At 44.5% G+C, this 14,036-nt stretch overlaps 1 long non-coding RNA gene across 1 annotated transcript in view; it reads left to right on the plus strand.

Annotated features, from left to right (window-relative positions):
* The first annotated feature begins 320 nt into the window (after positions 1 to 320).
* LOC125487686 overlaps positions 321 to 14,036 on the plus strand; it is a 69,802-nt gene continuing 56,086 nt past the window's right edge. The window contains exon 1 of the long non-coding RNA XR_007266048.1: positions 321 to 429. This is a non-coding gene — a long non-coding RNA (uncharacterized LOC125487686). The remainder of the gene's footprint in view (positions 430 to 14,036) is intronic.

The following is a 14,036-nucleotide window of genomic DNA, read 5'->3' on the forward strand; positions in this document are numbered from 1 at the left end:
CATCTCTGCCCCTGTGCTCAAAACTTCCTGCAATGAAGGCCAGTATACCATTTGGCTTCTTTACTGCCTGCTGCACCTGCACACTTACCTTCAGCGACTGGTGCACAAGAAGGCCCAGGTCGGGAGAGAGCACGAGGGGACTGCTGGGAAGGTAAGCGTTTCAATTCAAATGACTTACCTCGTAAGTCTGCAGCCTCCATTTGTTTAGTGGCGGGAATCGGGAGAGAGCGCGAGGGGATTGCTGGGAAGGTAAGTGGCGAGTATAATAACTACCGTTAGTGCTTCTGGGCCATCAGTTTTGGCGGCAGAGGAGGAGGAGACTGGGAGCGAGAGGACCCCTGGGAAATATAGTTTGGGCGGATTCAAAACCGAGTCCACACAAGAGTGGTGTCTCCCACACCCTTCTACCTCTAACCTAAGAATAAAAGGGTAAGTAAGTTATTCTTTAATTTTTATAAATCTTTCGGGGTAGTTTAAATTTAGAGGCGATGCACTGCCCTGACTGCCAATGTTCCTCCTTCAGGATGTGGGAGGTTAGAGCCAACAGCAGTGACTCTGCTGACGTCATCTGTGGGAAGTGCACCCAGCTCCAGCTCCTCAAAGACTGCGTTCGGGAACTGGAGCTCGAGCTGGATGAACACAGGATCATTCGGGAGGCTGAGGTGGTGATAGAAATGAGCTACAGGGGCATAGTTACCCCTAAGAACTAAGGAAGTTGGGTGACTGTAAGGAAAGGGAAGGGAAGGAAATAGTCAGTGCAGGGATCCCCTGTGGTCGTTCCCCTCAACAATAAGTATACTGTTTTGGATACTGCTGGGGGGAACGACCTACCAGGGGTAAGCCACAGGTCTCTGGTACAGGGTCTGGCTCTGTCGCTCAGAAGGGAAGGGGGGAGAATAGGAGAGCAATTGTAATGGGGATTCAATAGTTTGAGGCACAGACGGGCGGTTCTGTGAACGCGAATGAGACGAGTGGATGGTTTGTTGCCTCCTGGGTGCCAGGGTCCGTGACGTCTTGGATCGTGCCTTCAAGATCCTTAAGGGGGAGGGTGAGCAGCCAGCAGTCATGGTACACATTGGTACCAATGACGTAGGTAGTAAAAGGACTGAGAATGTGAAAAACGAGTACAGGGAGTTAGGTTGGAAGCTGAAGTCCAGGACAAACAGGGTAGTTATCTCTGGATTACTACCTGTGCCACGTGATAATGAGGTAAGAAATAGGGAGAGAGTGCAGCTAAACACGTGGCTACAGGGCTGGTGTAGGAGGGAGGGCTTCCATTATGTGGATAATTGGAGCACATTCTGGGGAAGGTGGGACCTGTACAGGAAGGACGGGTTGCACCTGAACAGGAAGGGCACAAATATCCTGGGAGGGAGGTTTGCTCGAGCTATATGGGATGGTTTCAACTGGATTGCAGGGGGTGGGGAACCAGATTTGTAATTCAGAGGATGAGGTATTCAGCCTACCAACAGACACGACAGGGAGTGAGGTTGTTGATAAAGAAACACGGTTGATGGAGCATAATTGTGGATACAGGGATGGTTTGAAGTGTGTATAGTTCAATGCGAGAAGTATCAGAAATAAGGCGGATGAACTTAGAGCATGGGTCAGTACTTGGAACTACAATGTTGTGGCCATTAGAGAAACTTGGGTAACTCAGGGACAGGAATGGTTGTTGGAAGTTCCGGGCTTTAGATGCTTTAAAAGAAATAGGGAGGTTGGCAAAAGAGGCAGGGGAGTGGCATGGCTAGTCAGGGCTAGTATAGCAGCTACTGAAAGGCAGTTCGAGAATGATATGTCTACAGAGTCAGTTTGGGTTGAGGTCACGAACAAGAATGAAGCAGTCACTTTGTTGGGGGTTTTTTATAGACCCCCTAATAGTTGCAGAGAAGTGGAGGAGCGGATTGGGAGGCAGATACTAGATAGGTGCAGAAGTCACAGGGTTGTAGTCAAGGGTGACTTCAACTTTCCACGTATTAATTGGAAACTTTTTAGTTGTAATAGTTTAGATAGAGTGGATTTTGTCCAGTGCGTTCAGGAAGGATTCCTGACACAGTATGTAGATAGACCAACATGAGGAGAGGCCACTTTGGATTTGGTGCTTGGCAATGAACTGGGCCCAGTGTTAGACCTGCTGGTAGGAGAGCATTTTGGCAGTAGCGATCATAACTCTGTTACTTTTACAATAATCGTGGAAAAGGACAGGTACATACAGCAGGGTAAGGTTTATAATTGGGGGAAGGGTAATTATAATTATAATTCTCTTAGGCAAGAACTGGGTAACATAAAATGGGAACAGATGCTGTCAGGGAAGAGCACTATTGAAATGTGAAGATTGTTTAAGGAATGCATACTGTGTGCACTCGATATGTTTGTCCCTAGCAGGCAGGGAAGATGCGTTCGAGTGAGGGAGCCTTGGTTGTGCAGAGAGGTCGAACGACTGGTTAAGAGGAAGAAGGATGATTATATAAGGTTTAGGAAACAAGGATCAGAAAAGGCTCTAGAGGGATACAAGTTAGCCAGGAAGGAGCTGAAGAAAGGGCTTAGGAAAACTATAAGGGGGCATGAGAAAACCAGGATCAAGGGAAACCAAGGCCTTTAACACGTACGTGTAGAATAACACAATGACCAGAGAAAGGGTCCGGTTTGTAAAGAGAGTTTGGGTACGGAGCCTAAAGAGATACGAGAGGTCCTTAATGAATTCTTTTCTTTGGTATTCACAACTGAGAGGGACCTAGTTGTAGAGGAGGACAGTGTGAAACAGTGTAGAGGTAGGCTAGAGGAGGTGGATGTTAGTAAGGAAGATGTACTAGGAATTTTGAGGAACTTGAAGATAGATAAGTCCCCCGGGCCTGATGGGATTTATTCAAGGATTCTATGGGAAGCGAGTGAAGAGATCGCAGGGCCTTTGGCGATGATCTTTTCGTTCCCACTGTCCATGGGTATATTGCCGCAAGATTGGAGAGTGGCAAACGTCACTCCCTTGTTCAAAAGGGGAATAGGGATAACCCTGGAAATTACAGGCCAGTTAGTCTTAGGTCAGTGGTGGGCAAATTATTGGGAAAGGCTCTGAGAGATCGAATTAATGATCACTTGGATAGTCACAGTTTGATTCGTGATAGTCAGCATGGATTTGTGAGGGGTAGATCATGCCTCACAAAGCTTACTGAATTCTTTGAACAGGTGACCAAACACATGGATGAAGGTAGAGCAGTGGATGTGGTATACATGGATTTAAGTAAGGTGTTTGATAAGGTTCCCCATGGGAGGCTCATGCAGAAAGTCAGGAGGCATGGGATCGGGGAAAATGTGGCAGATTGGATTCAGAATTGGCTGACCCTTCGAAGACAAAGGGTGGTAGTTGATAGAAAATATTCAACATGGTGTTCAGTTACTCGTGGTGTACCACAAGGATCTGTTCTGGGTTCTCTTCTATTTATGATTTTTGTAAATGATTTGTATGTAGGAGTGGAAGGGTGGATTAGTAAGTTCGTGGACGATACGAAGGTGGGTCGAGTTGTGGATAGTGCGGAGGGCTGTTCTAGGTTACAAAGGGACATTGATAGGATGCAGAGCTGCGCTGAGAAGTGGCAGATGGAGTTTAACCCTGAAAAGTGTGAGGTGATTCATTTTGGAAGGACAAATTTGAAAGCAGAATACAGGGTTAACGGAAAGATTCTTGGCAGTGTGGAGGAGCAGCGGGATCTTGGGGTTCATGTCCACAGTTCCCTGAAAGCTGCCACCCAGGTGGATAGAGTTGTTAAGAAGGCGTATGGTGTGTTAGCTCTCATTAATAGAGGGATTGAGTTCAATAGCTCCAGCTATACAAAAGCCTGGTTTGGCCACATCTGGAGTATTGTGTCCAGTTCTGGTCGCCTCATTACAGGAAAGATGTGGAAGTGTTGGAAAACGTGCAGAGGAGACTTAGCAGGATGTTGCCTGGAATGGAGGGAAGGTCTTACAAGGAAAGGTCGAGAGAGCTAGGGCTTTTCTCTTTAGAACGACGAAGGATGAGAGGTGACTTGATAGAGGTGTACAAAATTATCAGAGGTATAGATAGAGTAGATAGCCAGACTTTTTCCTAGGGTGGAAGCATTACGAGGGGACATGGTGTTGAAGTGAGTGGAGGTAGATATAGGGGAGATGTCAGAGGTAGGCTCTTTACTCAGAGAGTGGTCAAGGCGTGGAATGCATTGCCGGAGAGGGTAGTGGAGTCGGCCTCCTTCGGGGCATTTAAGTCGCTATTAGATAGGCATATGGATGATAGTATAAGGTAGGGGTGGAGGTTAGATAGACCTTAGGTTTAGGGTAACAGTTCGACACAACATCGTGGGCCGAAGGGCCTGTACTGTGCTGTACAGTTCTATGTTCTAATTCTGGAATCTCATCTGTGTCCTTCAGGACTTCTTTGTTTAATTCTAAACTTCTCCGAGTCCTCAGATTTATTGTTTTTCTTGGCCGATCTGTAAGCTTCTTCCTTGGATTGAAGATTATCTCTTACTTCCTTTGTAAGCCATGGATTGGCCCTCTTACCCATTTTGCTTTTGAGACAAACGGGAATAAACAGTTGTTGCAGTTCCCCTTGCGTTCTTTGAATGTTTGCCATTGCCTATCCACTGTCATTCCTTTAAGTCACTCTCCCAAAATCTATCAAGGCCATCACACGCCTCATATCCTCGTAGTTTCCTATGTTACGTTTCAGCACCCTAGTCTCTGAATCACCGACATCACTCTCCAGGTGAGGCGGTTGCTTCTGACTGACGCAGACTTGATGGGCTGAAGGTTTTTTTTCTGTGCTTCTCTGACTCTATTTCTGGATGAAAAGAATTTCAGCGCACAGTCATTTAGTTTCAGGGTTTTAAAAAGTCAAACTTCGAGTGTTATCTGCAACCCTGCCTCACCCATGCTTGCGATAATCTGTCCAACATGTTTATTTGAAAACACAGCAAATGTATCTGTTGGACTGGAACCTGGTGTCATGTGGTTTCTGACCTTGTCCAGCCCAATCCAACACCGGCACCTCCACATCATGTGATGATCTAGGTGCGAATGTCCAGCTATCAGGGTTAATGACAGAAAGTACAGTGATGCAGGAGGGCAACAGAGTGTGATATTGCTGGGTGGTGGAAAAATATTGGGGGAACAGAGTGGGGAGAAATCGTAAATTAACCCAAGTGCGAAAAGGTGAAATAAACACAGTCTGTTTGGTTGAGAGAGAATCAAATGGGAAATGGGAAGTTATCGTTCCACAGATGCTGCCAATCTCTCTCGCTTTCTCTCTTTGGGTTATCCAGTATCCTGCACTGTTTTTGTTTTGGACAGAAAGCTGTGACAAGCTTTGCACACCGCATGAAATTGTATAACCCAGCCTTAGAATTGAGACAGAGTGGCGCACTTTCAGAAGCAAGTTGGGATAATAACAGAGAGTTGAGGATAAAGGCGCTCCACCCATACCCAGGGGCACTCAATCCTGTTGAGAGGTCGGCAGGCAGCACAAATGAAAGAATGAGAGGAAATGAGTCAGATGCACAAGGCACGCAGGGTGAGTGAAAGGAAGAGAGACCAATGACCTATAGAATTTAATCCTCATAAATGTGATTTGAAAGAAGTAGTAACAAGACAAGGGCGTACTCAATAAATACAAAGACAGTAATACCTCAAAGGAACAGAGGGATTTTGGTGTGCTTGTGCACAGATCCTTGAAAGTGACAGGTTAATAGGCTCGTTAAGAAGGCAGAGGGATGCTTGATTTTTGAATTAAGGTATGGTGGATATGAGCAGGATTGGTTATGTTGCAGCTGCACGGAATTTTGGTTAAGCTGGAGTACTGTCTGCAGTTCTGGTCACCGCACGAAAGGAAGGATAGTTAACCATGGAGGGAAGGCAAAGGACACTCACCAGAATGTTGCCTGAGATGGAGTATTCAGATGTGTGCAGAGGCGATAAACTTGTGTTGCTTTCTTTGGAGCAAGAAGATTGAGAGGGGACCAGGTGGAAGTGTACAAGATTATATGGGGCGTGGACAGAGTGACAAGAAAGCAGCTGTTCCCCTTTGTCAAAGGGTCAGTTAGAAGGGGGAACAATTTTAATGTAAAAGCAGGAGGTTCAGAGGGGATTTGAGGAAAACCCTCTTCACCCAGAAGATGGGTTGTGTCTGGAAAGCACTGCCTGAAGTTTAGTAGAAGGGTAAAGTCTCAACCTTCAAAAAGGACTTGATGAGCACTTGAAGTGTCATATCCTTGTGTGATTGAGGGCTTCGCAGACAGAGATCCACGGTATGAAAGTAGGCCATTTGACCCAATTTGTCCATGCCGTCCAGTTTTCACAATTTAATCTGGTCCCATTCACCTGCATTTGGCCCATATTCCCTCCAAACCTATCCTATCTATGTAGATGCCTAAATGTTTCCTGAATGACAAAATTGTATTCACTTGCACCACTACCTCTGGCAGCCCGTTCCAGACGCTCACCACCGTCTGTGTGAAAAAACTGCCCCTCTGGACCCTATTTTTTATCTTTCCTCTTAAACGGATCATCTTTAGTTTTAAACTCCCCTACCAGAGGGAAAAGCTGTTGGCTGTCAACCTTATCTATGCCTCTCATGATTCCATGTTCCTCGATCAGGTCACGCCTCAGTTTCCTAAGCTCCAGGACGAAAAAGTCCCAACCTGTCCAATCTTGCTTTATAACTCAGACCTTCGAGTCCAGGCAGCATCCTAGTAAACCTTTTCTGCACTCTTTCTAGTTTCAGAATATCCCTTCTATAGTTGGGTGACCAAAATAGCACGCAGTATTCCAAAAGTGGCCTCACCAATGTTTTTTACAGCTGCAAAAAGACATCACAACTCGTATAATCAATGCTGTGACTGATGCAAGTAAGAAGGCCAAAAGCCTTTTTCACCACCCTGTCTACCTGTGACTCCACTTTCAGGGAGCTATGAACCCATACCCCTAGATGTCTTTGTTCCACAACTTCTTCCCAGGGCCGTACCGTTGACTGTGTCAGTCCTGCCCTCCTCCAACCCAACAAAATGCAACACCTTGCATTTATCCAACTGAAACTCCATCTGCTATTCCTGAGACTACTGTCCCAGCTGATGAAGGTCTTGCTGCATTCCCAGACAACCTTCTTCATTGTCCACTGTACCATCCATCTTGATGTCATCCACAAACTTTCTCACCATTCCTCCGAAATTCTCATCCAAATCATTTATAAAAATCATGAATAACAGTGGACCCAGCACCAATCTCTGTGGCACACCACTGATCACAGGCCTCCAGTCTGACAATGCACACTGCACCACCACCCTCTGTCTTCCAATGTAAAGCCAATTTTGTATCCAATTGGCTCGTTCATTTACAGTGCCCTTTTGATCTCCCAAAATGCATCACCTCACACTTGTCCGGATGAAACTCCATCTGAAATTTCTCCACCCAACTTTCCAGCTGACCTGTATTCAGCTGCATCCTTTAGTATACTTCCACATTATCCAAATTCTTGTGTCATCTGCAAAATTTACAAATCAGACCACTGACATGTTCATCCAAATCATTTATGTGCATTATAAACAATAGAGGTCCCAGCACTGACCCTGAAGATGAACATGAACAAAGGAACAACAATGGTGTCTCCAGTTTTATGGGCCCACACCTTGTAGGTAAAGTTCACTTCCTCCACACAAATTACCTCCTTTGTTCTTAAGCAGTCCTATTCTTCCTCCAAGTTACACTCATGCTCCTAATATACATACAATACAGCTTGGCCGGTCCTTAATCCTACTTGTCAAGGGCATTTCATTGTCCCTTCCACCCCTTCTAATTTCTTTTTGAAGTTCTTTTCTATTTCCTGCATACTGCAAAGTCCTAGTCTGATGGCTTTTTCTGAAACATTACATTCTTTTTAACTAAACTTACAACATTGCTCATCATCCGAGGTTCCAGAATTTTGTCATTCTTATCTTTCATCCTCACAGGAATATGCCTGTTTTGAAGTCTGATCAACTGGGTTTCAAAAAACTTGCACTTGTCAGATGTGGATTTACCCTGAAAGAGTGATCCCAAATCTAATTTCTCCAGTTAGAGTCATAGAGATATACAGCACAGAAATAGGCCCTTTGGCCCAACTCATCCATTCAGACCAGGTTTCTTGAACTGAACGAGACCCATGTGCTTTTGTTTGGCCTATATCCCTCTTAAGCTACTCAATCCATGTACCATTCCAAATGTTAATTGCACCCACCACTACCACTACTTCTGGCAGCTCATTCTATGTACACAACATTCCTCTGTGAAAAACTACCCCCCTGGTTCCTTTTAAATCTTTTTGCTCTCACCTTAAACCTATGCCCTCTAGTTTTAGCCTCCCCTAGCCTAAGGAAAAGGCCTTGGCTATTTACCTTATTTATGACCCTCATGATTTTATAAATCTCTGAAAGGTCACTGCTAAGCTTCAGGGAAAGAATTTTCACCTTACCCAACCTCTCCCTATAACTCAAAGCCTTCAGGCTCTATAACGTCCTTGTCAATCTTTTTTGCTCTGTTTCCAGGTTAATAACATTCTTCCTACAGCAGGGTGACCAGAATTCTATGCAGCACTCCACTTCTGGCCTCACCAATGTCTTGTACAGATGTAACATGATATCCCAAATCCTGTACTCAAGGCTCTAACTGATGAAGGCAAGTGTGCCAATGCCACCTTCACCAGCCTGTCTGCCTTGACGCCACTTTCAAGGAACTAAATCCCTGCACCCCGAAGTCTGTCTGTTCAATAACGTTCCCCAGGGCCCTACCATTACCTTCTTTTTTTCAGGCTTCTGAGGAAATTTGACATGTCCAGAAGGACTCTAACCAAGTAGTACAGATGCACGATAGAAAGCATACTGTCTGGTGCATAGCAGCCTAGCACAGCAACTGCTCTGCCCAAGACTGTAAGAAACGTTACAAGGTAATGTGCACAGCCCAGACCATCATGAAAGCCAACCTCCTATCCATTTACTCCTTGGCAATGGCTGCCCCAAGCTATTGTGCGTCCCTCAGCATGTAGCCTTGGACCTTGGAATATGCCAGTCTGCAACCCTCAATCAGGGTCAACTCCTTGTTCTGGAAGACCAACAAGGTTCGTGTAGACCAAAGAATATCTTTCAGCGAGTTGATGGTCTTCCAGGCACAGTTGATGTTTTTCTTAGTGTGCATCCCATGGAACAGACCATAGAGTCCAGAGAAAATATCTGGTAGAAATAACAAATAAGAAAGGAAAATCACTTTGGTGGGGTTGCACTAAAAGCCCCCCAAAGGTAAGAGAGAAATTGAAAAACAAATATGTAGAGAGATCTCAGAAGTATGCAAGCATCACAAGCTTGTAACAATGGAGGATTTTAATTTTCCAAACATTGACGAGAACTACCATAGTGTTAAAGGTTTGAATGGTGAATAATTTGTGAAATCTGTTCAAGAAAAATTTCTTCATCAATATGTGGATGCTCTTACAAGAGAAGGAGCAAAACTAGGCCTTCTTTTGGGCAGTAAGTCAGGACAAGTCACTGAAGTAAAATTGGGGGAACACTTTGGGGCTCGCAATCGTACTTCTAGTTGTATCAAAATGGTTATGGAACAGGATAAGCCTTCCATAAAAGTTTAAAATTTTTTAATTGGAATAAGGCAAATTTTAATGGGATGAAACAGATACCTTGAAAAGTTGGTTGGAATGGACTATTCACAGGTAAAAGAACACCTGACAATTGGGAGGCACTCAAGAATGTGATGACAAGAGTTCAGAGGCATTTGGTTCCTGTTGGAGTGAAGGATAACGCTGGGAAGTTTAAGAAACATTTGATGAATAAAGATGTTGAGGTTCTTGTCAAGAATAAAAGAGAATCTTCTTTTAGATATAGATAATTTGGTTCAATACAATCTCTGAATGAACATAAAATTGTGTAGGCGTGTTCTTAAGAGGGAAATCAGGAAGGCAAAAAGTGTGTGGGAGATAAGGTTAAGAATAATCCAAAGAGACTCTACGAAGACATTAAGATCAAGAGGGTACATAGAGAGAGGGTGGGGGCTCTTAAAGATCAAGGAGAAGGTCATCTTTGTGTTGAGCCCCAGGAGATGGGAGAGATACCAAATGAACGTTTTGCATCAGTTTTTACTGTGGAGAACGAAATGGAGACCAGAAAATGCAGAAAAATAAACTGTGATGTTTTAAAAACAGTTCACATTCAGGGTTTGAGTGAAGATTCGTAGCTCGGGTGCTGATTGTAGATGTTGGTATGTTCGCTGACCTGGGAGGTTCGATAAAAGACGTTTAGTCCTGTTACGAGGTGACATCCTCAGTGCTGTGGAGCCTCCTGTAAGCGCTGTTGTCTTGTGCCAGTTCCAATTTGTGCAGTTTCCGCATTCGGACACCTCAGAACTGACAGTCAGACTACTCAGACCACAAGGAATTGTGACAACACACAACCTGGCAGCCACACTAAAACAGCAACTGACCAGGGTTAAAGACCCAATAGATACCATGTACCGAACAAATGTTGTTTACAAGATACCATGCGGAGACTGCACAAAACACTACATGGGACAAACAGGCAGACAACTAGCAACCCATATCTTCAAACACCAGCCAGCAACTAAACGACGCAACCAGATGCCCTTGGTTTCAATACACACAGACGAGAAAAACCACACTTCCAACTGGGACAACACTACTATCGTAGGACAAGCCAAACAGAGGACAGCCAGGGAAGTCTTGGAGGCTTGGCATTCATCTGCAGACTCTATCAACAAACACATTGAATTAGACCCGATATACCCACCATTACAACGCACAACCGGAACTGGCACCTACCGGAAGCAACAAAATCCAGACCATATAAATTTGAACCGGCACAAGACAACAGCGTATCACAGGAGGCTCCACAGCACGGAGGATGTCACCGAGTAAGGGGACGAAACGTCTGCTATTGAATGACCCAGCTCGGCGAACATACCAACATCTATTAACAGTTCACATTACAGAAGAGGAAGTTCGGGATTCTTAGAGAATATAAAGGTAGATAAATCTCCAGGACCTGAGGTAATGTATCCAAGAGCATTGTGGGAAGTAAGGGAGGAAATTATGAGATCCCTTGCAGAAATATTTGCATCATCCATATCGATGGGTGAGGTGCCTGATGCCTGGAGGGTGCCTAATGTTTTACCTTTGTTGAAGAAAGGTTGTAAGGAGAAATCGGGGAACTATAGACCTGTGAGTCTGACTTCATTTGTGGGTAAATTGTTGGAGATGATTACGAAAGATAGGATTTATGGACATACAGAGAGGCAAAAATTGATTAGGGCTAGTCAGCATGGTTTTGTGCGAGGAAAATCCTGTCTCTCAAACTTGATTGAGCGTTTTGAGCAAGTTACCAAAATAGTGGTTGATGGCAGAGCAGTAAAAGTTGTTTATTTGGATTTTAGTGAAGCCTTTGACAAGGTTCCGTATGGTAGACTAATTAGCAAAGTTAGGTCACATGAAATTCTGGGTGAATTTGCCAATTGGATACATGATTGGTTTAATGGCAGGAAACAGAGTAACATTGGAGGGTTGCTTTTCGGACTGGAGGCTTGTGACCAGTGGTGTTCCACAGGGATCAGTCCTGGGTCCTCTCTCATTTGTCAATGATATGAATGGTTTGGATGAGAATATAGAAGGTGTGGTTTGTAAGTTTGTGGATGACACCAAAACTGGTGGCATAGTAGACAGTGAAGAAGGGTTTTCTCAGATGACAGAGGGATCTTCATCAAATGGGTCAATGGGCTGAAAAATGGCAGATGGAGTTGACTTTGTATGAATGTTAGGTATTGCATTTTGGTGCATCAAACAAGGGTAGTGCTTATACAATTAATGGTAAGGCCTTGGGTGATGTTGTAGAACAGAGGGACCTCGGATACAGGTACAATATTCTTTAAAGTTTGCGTCACATATAGCCAGGATGTTTATACAGGCATTTGGCATGCTTGCCTTCATTGCTGAGTCATTTGAGTACAGGAATTGGGACATTATGTTGAGGTTGTACGTGACATTGGTGAGGACTCTTCTGGAATATTGTGTCTAGTTCTGGTCGCCTAGTTATAGGAAGGATACTATCAAGGTGGAGAGGGTTCAGAAGAGATTTCCCAAGATGTTGCTGCTATGGAAGGTTTGAGTTATAAAGAAAAATTGGATATGGCTGGGGCTTTTTTCACTGGAGTGTATTAGATTGAGAGGCGGTCTGAAAGAAGTTTATAAAATAATGAGAGGTATAGATAGAGTTGATGGTCGTTGTCTTTTCCCTAAGATGGGCGAAATTGCAAGACTAAGGGGCACATATTTAAGATGAGAGGAGAGAGATTTAAAAAATACAGCAGAGGCAAACTTTTTACGAGTGGATGGTTCACATGTGGAATGAACTTTGTGAGAAAGTGGTGGATCCAGGTACAATTAATAAAAGAGATGTATGAACAGCAAAGATTTGGAGAGAAATGGGCCAGGAGCAGGCAGTTGGGAACCAGTTTAGTTTATGTTTGGCATGGACTGTTTGGACCGAAGGGTCTGTTTCCATGCTGGATGACTCTATGACCTGAAAATATGGCCCCTAGTCTTGAAATCCCCCACCCAAGGGAAAAGACACCTGCCATTCACCTTATCTATCCCCCTCGGGATTTTATAAACCTCTGTAAGGTCACCCGACTACCTGCTAACATTTCAGTGGTAAAAAAAATCCCAGCCTATCCAGACCCTCCTTAGAGCTTAAACCAGCCGAGAAACAACGTTCGACAAGGTTCCTTGTGATGGACTGGTTAGCAAGGGCAGATCTCATGGAATAGACGGAGAACTGGCTATTTTGATACAAAACTGGCTTGAAGGTAGAAGACAGAGGGTGGCGGTGGAGGTTGTTTTTCAGACTGGAGGCCCTTGGCCAGCAGTCTGCCATAAGGATGGGTACTGGATCCACTGCTTTTCATGGTTTATACAAATGATTTGGATGTGAACATAGGAGGTATGGTTAGGAAGTTGGCAGGTGACACCAAAATCTGAGTGGTTAGTGAAGAAGGTTACCTCAAAGTATCTTGAACAAAGGATCTTGAACAGATGGGCCAATGAGCCGAGGAGTGGCAGATGGAGTTTAGTTTAGATAACTGTGAGGCGCTGCATTTTGGAAAGGCAGATCAAGGCAGGACTGACACACTTACTGGTAAATGTTGCTGAACAAAGAGATGTTGGAGTTCATAGTTCCTTGAAAGTGGAGTCACTGATAGATAGGATCGTGAACAACGCATTGGGTCTGCTTGTCTTTATTGGTCAGTGCATTGAGTACAGGAGTTGGGAGGACATGTTGCTGCTGTACAGGACATTGGTGAGCCACTATTGGAATACTGTGTGCAATTCTGGTCTCCCTGCTGTAGCAATGATGTCGTGAAACTTGACAGGTTTCTGAAAAGATTTACAAGGATGTTGCCAGGGTTTGGAGGATTTAAGACTGAATAGGCTGGGGCTATTTTCTTTGGAGCATTGGAGGCTGAGCGGTGACCTTACAGAGGTTATGATTATGAGGGGCATGGATAGGGTAAATAGACAAGGTCTTTTCCATGGGTTGGGGGAGTCCACAACTCGAGGGAATAGATTTCAGGTGAGAGGAGAAAGATTGAAAAGGGACAGAAGGGGCAACTTTTTCACACTGAGGGTTGTGCGTGTATGGAATGAGCTGCCAGAGGAACTGGTGGAGTCTGATACAATTACAACATTTAAAAGGCATCTGGAGGGATATATGAATAGGACAGGTTTAGAGGGATATGGGCCAAATTCTGGCAAATGAGACTAGATTAATTTAGGATATCTGGTCGGCGTGGATGAGTTGGATGGAAGCAGGGGAGTGGGGAGACAGTGAGAAAATGAAATCAGTCTGAGGCTGGTGCATTTGGGAAAAGGGGCAAGTCAAACAGTCAAGGCAGGCAGGAGCAAAGTAGAGAATTAAGTTCGAGTGATAAGTTAAACTAAATTATATCAATGCAAGAAGCCTGAC

Source organism: Rhincodon typus, chromosome 43 (assembly GCF_021869965.1).
Source record: "Rhincodon typus isolate 14 chromosome 43, sRhiTyp1.1, whole genome shotgun sequence".
NCBI classification, from domain to species: Eukaryota; Metazoa; Chordata; class Chondrichthyes; order Orectolobiformes; family Rhincodontidae; genus Rhincodon; species Rhincodon typus.